This window comes from Hypanus sabinus, chromosome 17 (genome assembly GCF_030144855.1).
Source record: "Hypanus sabinus isolate sHypSab1 chromosome 17, sHypSab1.hap1, whole genome shotgun sequence".
Lineage (NCBI taxonomy): Eukaryota > Metazoa > Chordata > Chondrichthyes > Myliobatiformes > Dasyatidae > Hypanus > Hypanus sabinus.
This window is the reverse complement of record NC_082722.1, coordinates 74626298-74642180: the sequence shown is the minus strand read 5'-3', so window position 1 is coordinate 74642180 and position 15883 is coordinate 74626298.

The window sequence follows — 15883 nt, the reverse complement described above, 5'->3', positions numbered from 1 at the left end:
CTAGTTAATATTGTTTTTAATAATTAACCCCAGGTCAGTGGTTATTTGTGCAAGAGAGTTCCAAACTTCACTCATCCTTTGAGTTCAAAAGCATTTCTCAACTTTATTCATGAAAGGAGACTGCCATCAGGAGCAACACAGAAAATGAGGGATTCAGTGAGTAGACAGTAGACATATTGGGTAAGAAGATGGGTCTTAACCCAAAATGTCAATCTTCAAATTCTCTCCACAGATGCTGCCTGGTTCTCTCAGTTCCTCCGGCATTTTCTGTGTTGCTTACCTCCTGAAAAGCCCATCTTAATCATTACAATTTCACAGAATGATAGAATTATACAGCACAGAAATATTCCTTTCTGTCTATACCAGCCATCAGGTGTCCATCAATGCTAGTCCCATTATAAATACATAGTTTGTAACCTCCTATTACTTTGTGAAACATTTACTCATTTAGAAGACCATGGGATGTGCCTGTCCTAGCATGCAAAATCAGCTCTGAAGGACAGGGTGGTTGAGATCTGCAGTTAGATCCTGTGACCAGGAAGGCAGTTCTGCAACACTCCATGGAGCCTGAAGGGCATGACAAGACACAGAAGACGTTATGGTCATCCACCGCACTCAAGGAAGATCCCAGTTTGTGATGCTTGCCTGTACTACTGGACCCAGACTTCTGAGGTCGAGAGAATGGAACTGCTCTTCCATATTACGTTACAGCTTTTCCACATTAAAACACTCCCAAACAGGTCTCTTGTCATCATTTGACACAACCGACAATTACCATAATAAACGCAAGGGGTTCTGCAGATTTTGAAAGCCCAGAGACCACACAAAATATTGGAGGAACTCTGAAGGTCAGGGAGCATCTATGGAGAGGAATAGAGTCAATGTCTCAGGCCAAAACCTTTCATGCGGACTGGAAAGTAAAGTAGAAGAAACCAGCAAAAGAAGGTGTTGGAGATGGAGCTGATAGCTAATAGCTGAGACCAGGAAACAGGTGACAGGTGAGACCAGATGAGGGGGCAGGTGGGGTGAGATGCTGGGAGCTGATAAGTCAAAAAGGCAAAGGGCTGAAGAAGAAGGAATCAGACGGGAGAGGAGAGTGGACCAAGGGTGAAAGGGAAAAAAGAGGGGTACCAGAGTGAGGTGATAGGCAAGTGAAGACCCTCCTTTTATTAATAATGAATTAATTACAGCTCAATATTTTGAGGTATCTCGCCACGTATAGTGCCTATAAAAAATATTCACCCCCTGGGAAGTTTTCCTATTTCATTGCTTTACAACATTGAACCATAAAGGATTTAATTTGGATTTTTTTAATCACTGATCAACAGAAAAATACTCTTTCATGTCAAAGTGAAAACAGATTCTGCAAAGTGATCTAAATTAATTACAAATATAAAACAAAAGACAATTGATTTTCTAAGTATTCACCACCTTTAATATGACACACTGAATCATCACTGGTGCAGCCAAATGGTTTTAGAAGACACATAATTAGTTAAATGAAGATTACCTCCACATCTCCAAATATAGAGTCAAGGTGTTTCAATTGATTATAGTTAAAATACACCTGTACCTGAATGTCCAAGAGACCTATGACAACTCTGGAAGAATTACAAGCTTCAGTGGCTGAGATGGGAGGGCCTGTGCATACAACAACTGTTGCCTGGGTGCTTCACCAATTGTAGTTTTATGGGAGAGTAGCAAAGAAAAAGCCACTGCTGTAAAAAAAAACTCATGAAATCTTGCTAGAGTTTGGCAGAAGACATGTGGGAGACTCTGAAGTCAGCTGGATGTAGGTTCTATGGTCTGATGAAACCAAAATTGAGCTTTTTTGTCATCAGCCTAAATGCTGATTTAGGCTAAATGCCTAAACATAAGTCAAACACTGCACATCGTCAAAAACACACTATCCCTATCGTGAAGCGTGGTGTTGGCTGCATCATGCTGTGGGGATGCTTCACCATAGCAGGGCCTGGAAGGCTTCTGAAGATAGAAGGTAAAATGAATGCAGTAATATACAGGGAAGTCCTGGAGGAAAACCTGGTGCAGTCTGCAAGAGAACTGCGTCTTGAGAGAAGATTTGCTCTCCAGCAAGACAATGACCCCAAAGCTACACAGGACTGGCTTAAAAACAACAGTGTTAATGTCCTGGAATGGCCAAGTAAGAGTCCAGAACTCAATCCAATTGAGAAATTGTGGCTGGACTCAAAAAGAGCTGTTCATTCACAATCCCCATGCAATCTGACAGAGTTTGAGCAGTTTCATACAGAAGAATGGGGGAGAATTGTAGTGTCTAGATATGCAAAGCTGATCGAGACCTATCCATGCAGACTCAAGGCTGTAATTGCTACCAAAGATGCGTGTACTAAAGATTGACTTGAAGGGGGTGAATACTTGTACAATCAATTATCTTGTGTTTTATACTTGTAATTCATTTAGATCACTTGGTTTCACTTTGACAAGAAAGTATCTTTTTCTGTTGATCAAACTTGTGAACCTGTAGATAGGCAAGTCCCCTGTACCTGATAGAAGCAATCCCACATTACTGAAATAAATGGCAGCAGTTATAGTAGAGGCTTTGGTAATGATTTACCAAAATTCCCCGGACTCTGGGCAGGTCTCTATGTATTGGAACATGCCACTGTTCAAAAAAGGATGTAGGCAAAAGGCAGGACATCTCTTACTATCTTTCCTTTCGGTTAGTCCTGATGAAGGGTCTCGGCCCGAAAAGTCGACATCGCTTCTCCCTATAGATGCTGCCTAGCCTGCTGTGTTCTACCAGCATTTTGTGTGTGTTGTTACCTATAGGACAGTTAGTTTAACAATTGTAATTGGGAAAATGCTTGAAGGTATCATTAAAGCAGCAATAGCAAGGCATCTGGAGAGAAATGGATCCATCAGCAGAGGCAGCATGGATTCGGCAAAGGCAGGTCCTGTTTAGCAAACTTACTGGAGTTCTTTGAGGGTATAAAGAGTGCAGTGGATAAAGAGGGAACAGATGAATGTTCGTTACTTGGATTTCCAGAAGGTTTTTGATAAAGTGCCACACAAAAGACTTATCCATAAGATAAGGATGCATAGAGTTGGGGGTGATGTATTAGCATGGATAGAGAATTGGTTAACTAATAGAAAACAGAGTTGGGGTACATGGGTGTTACTCTGATTGGCAATCAGTCATGAGTGGTGTGCTGCAACTGTCTGTGCTGGGCTCACAACTGTTCATGATATATATTAACGGTCTGGAAGAGGGGACCAAGTATAGTGATACTAAATTGAGCAGAAAAGAAAGTTGTGCAGAAGATACAGAGAGTCTGCAGATAGGTTAAGTGGTTGGGCAAGGGTCTGGCAGATGGAGTACAATGTTGGTAAATGCAAGGTCACCCATTTGGAAAGAAAAATGAAAGCAGATTATCATTTAAATGGTAAAAGAATTATAGAATGCTGCTGTGCAGAGGGATTTGGGAGTGCTTGTGGATGAATCACAAAAGGTTGGTTTGCAGGTGCAACAGGCTATCAAGAAGGCAAGAGGAATGTTGGCCTTCATTGCTAGAGGGATTGAATTTAAAAGGAGGGAGGTTATGCTACAACTGTACAAGGTACTGGTGAGGCCACACCTGGAGTACTGTGTGCAGTCCTGGTATCCTTACTTGAAGAAAGATATATTGGCTTTGGAGGCAGTATCTTTGATTTCAGAGATGATGGGGTTAGCCTATGAGAAGAGATTGAGTCACCTGGGATCTTACATAAACATAAAATTATGAAAGGGATAGATAAGATAGAAGCAGTTAAGTTGTTTCCACTGGTAGGTGAAACTAGAACTAAGGGACATAGCCTCAAGATTCAGGGGAGTAGATTTAGGACTGAGATGAGGAGGAACTGCTTTTCCCAGAGAGTGATGAATCTTTGGAATTCTAAACCACAGTAAATATATTTAAGACAAGGTTGGATAAATTTTTGTGTAGTAGGGAAAGTAAGGGTTATGGGGAAAAGACAGGTAGGTGGAAATCAGCTATGGTCTTATTGAATGGCAAAGCAGGCTTGACAGGCCAGATGGCCTACTCTTGCTCCTATTCCTTATGTTCTTATGTTACGCCTGAAATTAAGGGTGACCAATATTCTTGCAGACAGGTTTGCTGAAGCTGTTGGGGAGGGTTTAAATTGATAGGGCAGGGAGATTGGAACCACTGTGTCCAGAGCTGAGGCAATGTGTAGTGAGTGTATAGGGCAAAATTGCAGTCAGTCAGTGGACAGAGTTGCAATGTAAAAGGGGGACAAAATAGAAAAGGGTGATGAATATTTGAATGAACACAGATTATGGCAGAACACAGATGAGCTTGCAGCACAGATAGAGATCAATAAGTATGATTCAAGCATCACTGAGATGCAGATGTTACAAGGAGGTGTTGGGAGTGGACCCAAGTGTAAGACACAGACACTGAGATAGTATAAACTGAACTGTGTTTATTGAGAATTACTAGGAACATCAGGAATGAGGACCAAATGTCAACATGGACGTAAATGCTGGATAACAAACCAGTAACACCTGGACTTGACTTGACTTGGACCTCAGATTGGACTGGAACATAAAGCCTGGACTCAGACTTGGACAACGAAGAGACAGTATACCCAACTCAGAGCAGCAGCAAACAGCCGGACCCACTCAGCTGGAAAGGAATTGGACAACAAGGAGACAAAACCACACAACGACAGTCCATTCGTACCTTTGCTCGGAGTGGCAGCAAATGACCAGCCGGTCTCAGCCGGCCACGAAAATGACAGAATTCATACCTTACTCAGAGCAGCCAGCAACTCAGCTGGACATGAAAATGACTAAACTCACTAAGCAGCCACAGGCACCGAGGCAACTAGAGTCCATGATTCTCAATTGCTCCAATGATGGCCCAGACTTCTCAGCAGCCCAGAGCTTGAATCCACCAGCCTGGCTTCCAGTAACTGGCTTCTACTGACATGTTTCTGGTGACGAGCTTCTTGGTGTGAGTTTCTGATGACAGTCCAGCAAAGGAATAGTCGAACCCCAGAGCTATTTATGTTGCAGGCTCAAAATGAGGATCAGGTGCCTCAATCAAGGCGCCCAATGGAACATGGGAAGAAAGAAATAACCGGAATGCAGAGTCCATGGACCGGACTGTGACAGCAGAAGAAAGATTGTAGTTGGGAGCTTAACATCCAAGGATACACATTGTATCAAAAGGACAGGCAGGTATACAGAGGATAGTGGGGTGACTCTGTTGGTAAAAATTGAAATTAAATCTTTAGAAAGAGCTGACATACTGTAGGGTCAGAAGATATGGAATACTTGTGGGTAGAGTTAAGAAGCTGCAAGGGTTAAAAGACCCTGATGGCAGTTATATACAGACCTCCAAACAATAGACTGAATATGGGCTACGAATTACAGTAGGAGATAGAAAAGGCATGTAAATTGGGCAATGGAGTGATAGTGTTGGGGGATTTGCAGGTAGATTGTGAAGATTAAGTTGGTGCTTGATTCCAGGAGAGGAATCTCTAGAGTGCCTTCAAGAAAGCTTTTTAGAGCAGTTTGTGGTTGAGCCCACGAGGGGAAAGACAATTCTGGAGTGGGGGGTGTGTAATGAACCTGATTTGATTAGAAAACTTTAGGTAAAGGAACACTTAGGACACAGTAATCATAATATGACAGAATTTACCCTGCAATTTTAGTTGGAAAAGCTAAAATTAGATGTATCAGTATTACAGTGGAGTAAAGGGAATTAAAGAAGCACGAGAGAGGAGCTGGCCAAAGTTAATTGGGAGGAGACACAATGGCCATTACGGTAGAACAGCAATGGCTGGAGATTCTGGAAGCAATTTGGAAGGCACAGGATAGATACATCCCAAAGCAGATGTATTCTAAAGGCAGGGTGACAAAATCATGGCTGACAGGGGAAGTCAAACCCAGCATAAAAGCAAAAAGGAGGGCATATAATAGAGCAAAAATTAGTGGGAAGTTAGAGGATTGGAAAACTTTCAAATACCAATTGAAAGCAACTAAAAAACTATTGGGGGAAATCATAAAATATGAAGGTAAGTTTGCCAAAAATATCAAAGAAGATACAAGTTTTTTAAAAATATATAAATGTAATGCCCTGTTTAAGATTTTTACTGCTATGCTATGAGGTGTTTTTATTATAGCAGTTCTCTGCAATAGCAGTGTGTCCTGCTCGTAAGAGTATGGCTTTGGCTGAAGATAAGGAGCCATGTTGTCCAATTTAGGGATGTTATGTTAAGCATTCAGGGTTGTCTTGGTACGTATTGTAGCTTTCTGCCCAGTGGGATGCCATGGAACACTCAAGAGGGCAGTGTGTTCTGGTTTGGGATAATTCCTGCCCTAATGCCGTTCAAAGGAGAGACCTCGTTGTAAGAAGTGCTTTGTGCAGATGAATGGTTGCAAGGAGAAAGTGCAATACTCCTGAGCTAGGCGATTTGTTTGAGATGGTCTTTGAGGGAGGTTCTAACTGTAACTGGTGTCGTTCATGCAGAATATGGGTTCAGCATGTGAGTAAAGTGTCACATCTGACTACTCCAGAAATGAGCTCCAACATTTATGTGCACATTGGACTGGTTTAACTGTAATGAGTCATTTTATTTATTTTTTATTTATTATGTTCCTGTTAACTGTTTGATAAAGTTGAGGAATTGGCAAATACACTGTCTTTATAACTTTATGCGATCTATCATTCCCTGTTGAATGGTAACTGTGTATGGGGCAGTATTTACACAGCTTTCACTACAACCAATATTTCTCAAACAGAACATTCCAACTTTCCTGTTTGGTGGAACCCAAATCATACTGATCCTAGAAGTACATTGCTTATGTAAAGTGGCCTTCTCACCACTGAGTCAAGTGGTTAACAGCAGAGTTAACTAAGGAGCTGAGTTGGTATATGAACTCCAGTGAAAAGGTTGCAGAAAAGGTAAAAGAAAGATGTGAGTAGATATTGAACCAGTGGAAAATGACATTGGAGAGGAAGTAATGGGGTCAAGAAATTGGTGACAAACTGAATAAGTATTTTGTATCAGTCTTCACTGTGGAAGACACAAGCATCATGATGGAAGTTCAAGAGTGTCAGGGGGCAGAAGTGAGTGCATTTGCTATTACAAGGGAGAAGGTTCTTGGGAAACTGAAAGGTCTGAAGGTAGATAAGTCACCTGGATCAGATGGACTACACTGCAGGGTCCTGAAAGAGGTAGCTGAAGAGATTGTGGAGACGTTAGTAATAATCTTTCAAGAATCAATAGATTCTGGCATGGTTCCAGAGAACTGAAAAATATCACTCCACTCTTTAAGAAGGGAGGTAGGTGGCAGAAAGGAAATTATAGGTCAGTTAGCCTGACCTCAGTGGGTGGGAAAATGTTGGAGTCGCTTGTTAAGAATGTGTTTTCAGGACACATGGATGCACATAATGAAATAGGCCAAAGTATGGTTTCCTTAATAGAAAATCTTGCCTGACAAATCTATTAGAATTCTTTAAGGAAATAAAGGGGAATCAGTAGAGTTGTATACTTGGATTTTCAGAAAGATATTGATAAGAAGCCACACATGAGGCGACTTAACAAGTTAGGAGCCCATGGTATTACAAGAAAGATACTAGCAGGGATTGAGCATTGCTGATTGGCAGGAGGCAAAGTATGGGAATAAAAGCAGACTTTGCTGATTGGCTGCCAGTGACTAGTGGTGTTCCACAGGGTTCAGTGTTGGGGCTGCTTCTTTTTACATTGTATGTCAATGATTTGGATGAAGGAAGTAGTAGCTTGTGGCCAAGCATGTGAACGATATAAAGTCAGATAGAGGGGAAGTAACGTTAACAAAGCAGGGAGGCTGCAGAATGACTTGGACAAACTAAGAAAACAAGTAAAGTGGAGGATGGGAATGAGGAGTCAGGAAATGTATGGTGATGCACTTTGGTGGAAGGAATAAAAGCACAGACTATTTTTTACTCAGGAGTAAATTCAATATTCCAAGGTGCAAAGGGAATTGGGAATCCTCACACGGGATTCCCTAAAAGTTGAGTTGGTAGCGAGATAAGAAAATGCAATGCTAGCATTAATTTTGAGAGGACTAGAATATAAAAACAAAGATGTAATGCTGAGAGAGTCTTTCTAAAGGACTGGTGACGCCTCACTTGGAGTACTGTGAGCAGCTTCAGGCTCCTTATTTTAAAAAAAAAGGATGTGCTGACATTTGAGATCTTTCAGAGGAGGTTCACAAGAATGATTCCGGGAATGAAAGGCTTATCACGTGAGGAGTGATTGATGGCTCTGGGCCTGTACTTGCTGGAATTTAGAAGAATGACAACAGATAGGGGTGATCTCATTGAAATCTATTGAACGTTGAAAGGCCTAGACAGAGTGAATGTGGAAAGGGTGTTTCCCATGGCGGGGAGACTAGGACCAGAGGGCAGAGCCTCTGAATATAGAGTCATCCATTTAGAATGGAGATGAGGAGACATTTCCTTAGCCAGAGGCCGGTAAATCTCTGGATTGCAATGCCACAGGTGGCTGTAGAGGCCAGGTCATTGTATTTCAGGTGGAGTTTGATAGGTACTTGATTAGTCAAGGCATGAAGGGTTACTGGGAGAAGGCAGGAGTTTGGGACTGAGAGGAAAATAGATCAGGCATGATGAAATGGCTAAGCAGACTCAATGGGCTGAATGGCCTAATTCTGCTTCTGTGTCTTACGGTCTTATTATCTTACTTGTATGAATTTATTACTGATCAAATTTGCTATCTTTTGGCATTCAACTATTCAAGCAGAATTTCAATACAAGTTAAAAATGTGGACTATACAGTTATGACAATGAGGTTTAATATATTGGGTGGACTGAAAATTAGTTCGATGGATACAAAAGGAAGTTATTTTTATCCTTAGGTTGGAGTCCAGAGTATGGCATTTATACTGTACTAATGGGAATGCAATTTCTACACATTCCCCTTGTTAGATTATAATATGTGCTGTAGTTGTAAGGATTCAATTCTTCCTTTCATTTCAATGGAGATACGGTAGTTCCTCTTTAAAAGGATTATTAACAGTAGATAGAATTGATTTATTCTGTTCTGTCTTCTGAATCTCAGCTATGAGAATCCATCTTGACTGAGTATAGTGCTGAGGAGATGCTACAAAGCTGGTATTGCTCTGTTTGAGATGTGACCCTCATCTTAGAGCTTGCATCCTCTTTTGGTAAATGTAAAATATTTAAAGATTAAAGATATTTATAAATTAGCTTTATTTATTACATGCACATTGAAAAATACAGTAAAACATGCCGTTTGCATCAGCGGCCAGCATAGACCAGGAATTGTGCCGGGGGCAGCCACAAGCATCAATGGAGCATGCCCACATCTTACAAACCTTAACTTGTACATCTTTGGAATGTGGGAGGAAATTGGAACACCCAGCGGAAACCCATGTTGTCATGGTAAGAATGTATCAGTTTCCGGACTCCCTGCTTAATGGTATTGGTCCATGGCATAAAAAAGTGTGGGAACTCCTGCTGGAAAAGATTACACTAGCCTCTCTGTTACTGTGTCTCCTTCAGAACAATACACAGAGGACCTGGCCATTCAGTCCGTCATGTCAAAACGTATTAATCCCGTCTGCCTACACACAATCCATATCTGCTGTTGTCTGCTTATTCAGATGCCTTTCTAAAAGCCATTGTTAAATATTACAGAGGCATTGACCAAGGTTTAATTTCTGCCACTGTCTATAAAGAGTTTCAACGTTCTCCATGTACTTACATGTGTTTCCTTCAGATGCCCAAATGACCTCACACATTCCAAAGATGTACAGGTTAGTAGGTTAAATGGTCAAATGTGTGTGATTAAGCAGCATCAATTCTTTGGGCCGGAAGGCCCCGTTGCCGAGCTGTATCTTTAAATACAATTTATACTTCCACTATCACCTCTGGCAGTGTTTTTCAGGCATCCACCACTCTCTTGTCATTGGATATATTTAAAGCCAAGATGGATCGGTTCTTAATTAGTTAGGTTGTTAAAGGTTGCAGGGTGAATGCAGGAGAATGGAGTTGAGAGGATAATAAATCAGCCATTGTAGAATGGTGGAGCAGACCTGATGAACCAAAAAGTCTAATTCAGCCCCTATGTCTTATGGTCCATAGCAGGGATTCCCATCCGGGGGTTGACTGACCCCTCAGTTAATGGTAAGGTTTCATTGCATAAAAAAACGTCGGGAACCCATGGACTATGGTCTCTGTGTAAAAGCTTTGCCCTGCACATTTAAATTTCCCCCCTTTCATCTCTAGTATTGTGCATTGTTACCCAGGAAAGTAAAAGATTCTGGCTGTTTACTATATCTACGGCTCTGATAATTTTATAAACTCCAAAAAGTTCTCCTTTGACAGCAGCCACAAAGTATGATACTCAGAAAGCATAATGGAATGAGCCTCCAGCAGGTCACATCTCTGAGTTTTTATGAAATGTTATCTTAATACTGTATGCGACAAAATTACAGGTGACACCTTGATTCATCTCAGATAGTTACTTCCTTTTGTAACACACACAGAATGCTGGAGGAGCTCAGTAGATCAGATAGCATTCACAGAGAGGAATAAACTCTCATTGCTTTGGGCTGAACGGTCCTAATGAAGTGACTCAGCCCAAAGTATGAATGTTTATTCCTTTCCGTAGATGTTGCGTGACCTGCTGAGTTCCTCCGATATTTTGTTTGTGTTACTTTGGATTTCCAGCATCTGCAGAATCTTTTGAATTTCTGTTTGCTGAGCGACAGAATTTCCTATCCTCTCTCTCACCCCAAAACCCATGGCTGCAGACAGATACCAATATTCATGCCTACTGAATTGGAGTTGATTTATTATTGTTACATATACCAAGATTCAGTGAAAAGCTTGTGTTGCATACTGTTCATACAGATTAAATCATTACCCAGTGCACAGGTAAAACAATAACAAAATGAGAATAAAATATAATACTGTGGTGAACTACGTGCCTGTCTGGACACGCCCCCTGCTGACTGCTCCTGTGGCTCCTCCCACAGGCCCCTGTATAAAGGCGATCTGAGGCCTGATGCTCGGCCTCAGTCTCCAGGTCATAGTATGATGGACACTCACTCCTGGTTCCTTCTTCCAGTCAATAAAAGCCGATATCTCGCCTTACGTCTCAGTGTGAGTTATTGATGGTGCATCAAATACTTATAGAGAAAGTGCAGTACAGGTAAACAGCAGGTTCAATTTCATAATGAGGTATATTGTAAGGTCAAGAGTCCTCTATATAGTGGTAAGGAACCATTTAGCAGTCTTATAACAGTGGGGTAGAAGCTGTTTTTGAGTCTGACAGTACGTTCTTTCAGGATTTTAGCCTCACCTGGTCAGGTATCAAGGTGTGAGTAAACAATAATGATCTAGTCTGAACCGGAGAATGCTGTGATTTCGAAATGCGTGGATTTTTTATTTTAAAAGGGACCTTTGAGAGCGTTTGTCCATTGTACGTGGCCTATCAGCAGCGTCAACAGAGCTTTACCAAGAGGGATTTCTTGCATGTCGGCAACAGTTATTTAAAAGGGGAGCTTTGAGAGCATTAGTCCATAGTATGTGGCCTATCAGTGGCTATAACCGGAGCACCAATCGTGAGTTAAATAGTAAGGAAGGTTCAGGATAAAAGGGAGACACTGTCTAACAGGGCAATCATCAAAGGAGTGGTCATCAACAGAGTGATCTGAGGCAGAGAGGTGGGGCTTTGGCTTATTCAGGCTTCGCCGATAGCGGGTTGAGGCAAGGTAAGTTAGCTGTGAGTAATAGAAACAGGAAGTATGTCTATGAGGCCGGTGTTCTGCACTGGGTGTCAGCTGTGGGAAGTCCGGGAGACTCCCAGCCTCCCGGATGGCCACAAGTGAGCCAGGTGCGTTGAGCTGCAGCTCCTTAGGGATGGGATAGGCAAGCAGTCACACCGAGGCCTTGGGAAATAGATATCTGCGTAACAGTCAGGAGCGGGAAAGGCAAGAGTCAGATACTAGAGACTGTCCCCCTTAACAAAAAGTACTTGTGTTTGAGTACTGTTGGGGGGGGGGGGGCGGATGGACGGCCTCCCTGGGGAAAGCAACAGTGGCTGCACCTCTGGCACAGAGTCTGGCACTGTGGCTCAGAAGGGCAGGGAAAGGAAGAAGGCAGTGTTAATAGGAGATTCTATAGTTAGGGAGTCAGGCAGGAAAGAAACATGGATGGTAGCTTGCCTCTCAGATGTCAGGGTCTGGGATGTTTCTGATCACGTCCATGACATCCTGAAGTGGGAAGGTGAACAGCCAGAGGTCATGGTACATATTGGTACCAATGACATAGGCAGGAAAAACGAGTCTCAGGGACAGGAATGGTTACTCAGAGTGCCAGGCTTTAGATGTTTCAGAAAGGGCAGGGAGGGAGGCAAAAGAGATGGGGGTGTTGTACTGCTGATTAGAGAAGGAGGAAGCCATGGAGGGATTCTCTACGGAGTCTCAGTGGGTGGAAGTTACAAACTGGAAGGGGTCGATAACTCTACTGTGTACAGACCACCCAATAGTAACAGGGCCATCAAAGCACAGATAAGGAGACAGATTCTGAAAAGATGTAATCATAACAGAGTTTTCATGGTGGGAGATTTGAATTTCCTAAATATCTATTGGCATCTCCCTAGAGCAAGGGGTTTGATGGTGCAGAGTTTGTTAGGTGTGTTCAGGAATGCTTCGTGACACAATATGTAGATAAGCCTACAAGAGGAGTGGCTGTACTTGATCTGGTACTAGGAAATGAACCTGGTCAGGTGTCAAGTCTCTCAGAGGGAGAGTATTTTAGAGATAGTGATCACAATTCTATCTCCTTTACCATAGCATTGGAGTGAGATAGGAACAGACAAGTTAGTAAAGAGTTTAATTGGAGTGAGGGGAAATATGAGGCTATCAAGCAGGAACTTGGAAGCATAAATTGGGAACAGATGTTCTCAGGGAAATGTATGGAAGAAATATGGCAAATTTCTGCATAGGTACATTCCAATGAGACAGGGAAAGGATGGTAGGGTACAGGCACTATGCTGTACAAAGGCTGTAATAAATCTAGTCAAGAAGAAAAGAAAAGCTTACAAAAGGTTCGAAAAACTAGGTAATGATAGAGATCTAGAAGATTATGAGACTAGAAGGAAGGAGCTTAAGAATGAAATTAGGAGAGCCAGAAGTGGTCATGAGAAGGTCTTGGCAAGCAGGATTAAAGAAGACTGAGGCATTCGACAAGTATGTGAAGAGCAAGAAGATAAAATGTCAGAGAATAGGACCAATCAAGTGTGATAGTGGAAAAGGGCATATGGAACCGGAGGAGATAATTGAGGTACATAATGAATACTTTGCTTCAGTACACACTACGGAAAAGGATCTTGGTGATTGTAGGGATGACTTACAGTGGATTGAAAAGCTTGAGCATATAGACAGAGGATGTGCTAGAGCTTTTAGCAAGCATCAAGTTGGTAAAATCTCTGCAACTGGACGAGATGTACCCCAGGCTACTGCAGGAGGTGAGGGAGGAGATTGCTGAGCCTCTGGCAATGATCTTTACATCATCAATGGGGACAGGGGAGGTTCCAGAGGTTTGGAGGGTTGCAGATGTTGTTCCCTTATTCAAGAAATGATGTAGAGATAGCCCAGGAAATTATAGACCAGTGAGTCTTACTTCAGTGGTTGGTAAGTTGCTGGAAAAGATCCTGATAGGCAAGATTTATGAACATTTGGAGAGGCGTAATATGACTAGGAATAGTCAGCATGGCTTTGTAAAAGGCAGATCAGGCCTTATGAGCCTGATTAAATTTTTTGAGGATGTGACTAAACATGTTGATAAAGGTAGAGCGGTAGATGTAATGTATATAGATTTCAGCAAGCCTTTTGATAAGGTACCCCATGCAAGGCTTATTGAGAAAGTAAGGAGTCATGGGATCCAAGGGGAACTTGCTTTGTGGATCCAGAATTGGTTTGCCCACAGAAGGCAAAGTGGGGTTATAGATGGGTCATATTCTGCATGGAAGTCAATGAGCAGTGGTCTGCCTCAGGGATCTGTTCTGGGACCCTTACTCTTTGTGATTTTTATAAATGTCCTGGGTGAGGAAGTGGAGAGATGGTTTAGTAAATTTGCTGATGACACAAAGGTTGGGGGTGTTGTGGATAGTGTGGAGGGCTGTCAGACATTACAGTGGGACATCGATAGGATGCAAAACTGGGCTGAGAAGTGGCAGATGGAGTTCAAAGCAGACAAGTGGGAGGTGATTTATCTTGGTATGACAAATATGATGAGAGAATATAGTATTAATGGTAAGACACTTGGCAGTGTGGAAGATCAGAGGGATCTTCAGGTCCAAGGCCACAGGGCACTCAGAGCTGCTACGTAGGTTGACTCTGTGGTTAAGAAGGCATATGGTGCATTGGCCTTCATCAACCGTGGGTTTGAGTTTAAGAGCTGAGAGGTAATGTTACAGCTATATAGGACCCTGATCAAACCCCACTTGGAATACTGTGCTTAGTTCTGGTTGCCTCACTACAAGGATGTGGAAGCCATAGAAAGGATGCAGAGGAGATTTACAATGATGTTGCCTGGATTGGGGAGCATACTTTATGAGAATAGGTTGAGTGAGCTTGGCCTTTTCTCCTTGGAGCGACAGAGGATGAGAGGTGACCTGATAGAGGTTTATAAGATGATGAGAGGCATTGATCGTTTGGATTGGCAGAGGCTTTTTCCCAGGGCTGAAATGGCTATTATGAGAGGGCACAGTTTTAAGGTGCTTGGAACTAGGTAAAGAGGAGATATCAGGGGTAAGTTATGTAGAGAATCGTGAGTGCATGGAATGGGCTGCCGGTGATGGTGGTGGAGTGGATATGATGGACTGTTTTAAGAAACTCCTGGATAGGTACATGGAGCTTAGAAAAATAGAGGGCTATGGGTGACCCTAGGTAATTTCTAAAGTAAGTCCTTGTTTAGGACAACATTGTGGGCTGAAAGGCCTATATTGTGCTGTAGTTTTTCTATGTTTCTATGTTTCTAACCACTTAAAACTTAAATTTACTGCAAGTGATGTTTCAAGAAGATTTGAACACAAGTGGTCATACAGAACGCCGAGACAACAGGATAGAAAATTGTTGCCATAGTCACATATCTCATTATACACATTATTTATAGATACAACTTGGTAACAGTTCATTCCAATCCAAAGAGACCATACCTTCCATTTACACCTATGTGACCAATTACCTATCAGCCCTTACATCTTTGGAAAATGGGAGAATCAGAATCAGGTTTAATATCATTGGCATATATCATCAAGTTTGTTGTCTTTGCTGCAGCGGAATAATGCTATATATAATAATTTTAAAAATTTGTGATCGTGAAGTACATTTATGAAATAGTTAAAATAAATAAGTAGTGCAAAAACAGAAAAAGTAGTGAGGTAGAGTTCATTGGTTCAATTTCCAGTTAGAGATCAGATGGCAGAGGTGAAGAAACCCGTGTTGTGAAGTGGGTATGGGGGCCAGGTTACCGAGCTTCTCGCGTAGTCTGCCCAGGACTGCTGCAGGATCTTCCTCTTGCCCCCTTGGGGCTGGTAGGAACTCCCCGGGGACGACCAGGGGAGTGTTTGCCTTTAGGCTTCTGTTCCTCCAGAACACCAGAGCACTTGGAAAACACCATGCAGTCATGGGAATATCACACAATGTCCTTACAGACAGCAGTGGAGCTGAACCTGAATTGCTGGCACTGTAAGTCATCACACTATCCGCTGCACTACCGTAATCCCCAAATCTGTCTCTGTTGGCTTCAGTGGAAAGGAAGTTCGCAAGTAGTTCAAAGTAAGTTTCTCTTCCATGTGTGAG